General features: G+C 38.8%; 1 protein-coding gene across 1 annotated transcript in view; it reads left to right on the forward strand.

Moving 5' to 3' along the window:
- The first annotated feature begins 655 nt into the window (after nucleotides 1-655).
- LOC119573176 (GATA-binding factor 2-like) overlaps nucleotides 656-2,500 on the forward strand; it is a 161,047-nt gene continuing 159,202 nt past the window's right edge. The window contains exon 1 of the mRNA XM_037920246.1: nucleotides 656-1,471. The gene's annotated coding sequence lies outside the window, so the exon portion shown is untranslated. The remainder of the gene's footprint in view (nucleotides 1,472-2,500) is intronic.

Consider the following 2,500-nt stretch of genomic DNA (forward strand, 5'->3'; position numbering starts at 1 on the left):
TTCTATATTTGGAATCTAAGGTGCCCTTCTGTTAAAGTTCAATGATAGGAAATGAAAACAAAACAAAGCAATCTGTTAATTCGAGGATTTTAAAGATATGTACCCCCACCTTTCCTTTACCAAAATGTCCCAAATCGTGCAACATATGTACTTTCTCTAAGCTTGCCAATTTGCATGTGCACCGCCGCGACTTGAATAGTTTTGGAGATACAATCACAGTCTCGACTAGTTTCTCGCTCACTCGACTTTTTCCTCATCGTTTCGGTCATCTCCTTCATCTAGATATAGCGATGACTCGATGCAATGTTACAGGTTATCTATCAAAGCAAGATGAAGCAATGTGAAAATGATGAGCGCTACTTTATCAAATTGTTATTTCTAATTGCAGTGTGCTTGTGTCCTTATCGCCCTCATCTAGTCGCAACTCGGGCTCGGATTGGCTGTTTGCGGCGCATGCTCGGTCCACCCCCTGCCGCGCCCGCCAATCACAGATCTTATCACCAGTGGGCGGAGTCGACACATGGGCGGGATTCTGCTGTGCACGAAAGCGAGAATGGGAAACGAGAAAAAAACGTTATATTCGAAACTAACAACACCCTCTCTTAGCATCATTGTCTTCGTCTTACACGCTTTTGAAGTTGCCTCTAGTGGCAATAAGCCAAAATAAAAAATAGGAATGAAAATAAAGGCACAAAGAAGCACTAAGAAACGTCGGTAGATCCGGCCGACTCACATGTATGGTTCGTGCAACTGCCACTAGGCGGCGCTGGTGTGGTCTCGATGGGGCGGCGAAGATAGTGTTATCAGAAAGCAGGTTATCTACCATCTCCACGCTGTGATAACCTCCTCTCTCATTATTACCAAAGAAAACAAACACCCCGCCAGCCAGTATGGTCTCCTATGGACAAGGTGAAGGAGCGACTAATGTGTGAGGGAGCTACGAGGCGTTGTGTGTGGTGCGTTGCGGCTCGCTAGCTCAGGCCCACCTGAACGCGTTTTTGTCTTTAGGGGCTCGGGTCAAAGTGCGTTCGGATTTCGCCGTCGTAACCCTGCGTTCTTCGTCAAAGTGCGCCAGCGAGTTTACGGCCGAGTGGGGGCAGGTGCTTCCGAGGAACCTTACGTGAAGTGCCACCGCTGCCCCCTTCCCCCTTCCCTTCCCCCCTCCTCTCCCACCCCCAACAATGCCGGGGTCATCCCTCCGCACACTCACATAGCGTCTCGGGCCAGTGGACATAAGAGCGACAGTCCCGTGGAAGCAACTTGCGCACGAGCACTTACGAACACCCAGGCCAAAATATTCGTAAAAGCTTCAAGGGCCCTCAGTAAATCAGTTCGGGTCAAGCGGTGTCGGACAGTGCCTAGTGACCAGTGTCACCTTGATTAGTGCCATCTTAACGCCTTTGTTTGTTGAAAAAAAATATTTGGTGCCGTTCAATGAGTCCACTTTAATCGAGGACCAAATGATATAATGGTAAGCATGTGTAAGGGATATCTGCTTCGTTGTGTAATAGTATTACCTTCACTGTAATTCCAATAATTTGTACACCGCCTTGTAGATTACCTGGTTCTCACCTATCCGCCTTCCCGGCTGTGTGTACCATATGTATCAAACATCACCCAAATTTATCTTTATACTATCACTGTTAATGTTTTTATTTGTGTTTTGGCTGTGGGTTTTCCTCCCGCTTTTGGTGATTTTCGTCGTTGTGATTAGTAGTAACGTAATATGTGTTATTATTATCGTTATTGGTATTGTTATGCCAATCATTGGTCCTCTTCCAGTCATTACCAGCTTTATTGTTATTTCTACTTTTAGTGCTTTCTCTGAATATTGCCAATGATATAATTGCAATCATTATTATAATACTTTTGGTATTATCGATAATATTATCATTATAATGATGATAATTCTTAACTAGTGTTGTTTGCGTTATTGTTGTTGTTGTTGTTGTTGTTATAATAATAATTGTTATTATTATGATCATTATTATTATTATCATTATTATTATTATTATTATTATTATCATTATTATTATTATTATTATTATTATTATTATTATTATCATTATTGTTATTTTATTATTATTATTATTATTATTATCATCATCATCATCATCATCATCATCATCATCATCATCATCATCATCATCATCATCATCATCATCATCATCATCATTATTGTTTGGGTTGGTGTTGCTGTCGTTAGCATTGTCATTATTAATATTGTTAGTGTTATTGTTGTTATCAATATTATTACTGTTATTACTGTTATTATCATCACCATCATTATTAGCATTGTCATTGTCATTAATGCTATTATTACTATTTTCATTGACATTATTCTTATTTCTAATATTATTGTGGTTATTATTATCATTAATGATATTATTATTGTTATTATTATATTCACTATTTTTATTATTATTATTATTATTATTATTATTATTATTATTATTATTATTATTATTATCATTATTATTGTCATCATCATCATCATCAC

The sequence above is a fragment of the Penaeus monodon genome, chromosome 5 (genome assembly GCF_015228065.2).
Source record: "Penaeus monodon isolate SGIC_2016 chromosome 5, NSTDA_Pmon_1, whole genome shotgun sequence".
In the NCBI taxonomy this organism is placed as follows: Eukaryota; Metazoa; Arthropoda; class Malacostraca; order Decapoda; family Penaeidae; genus Penaeus; species Penaeus monodon.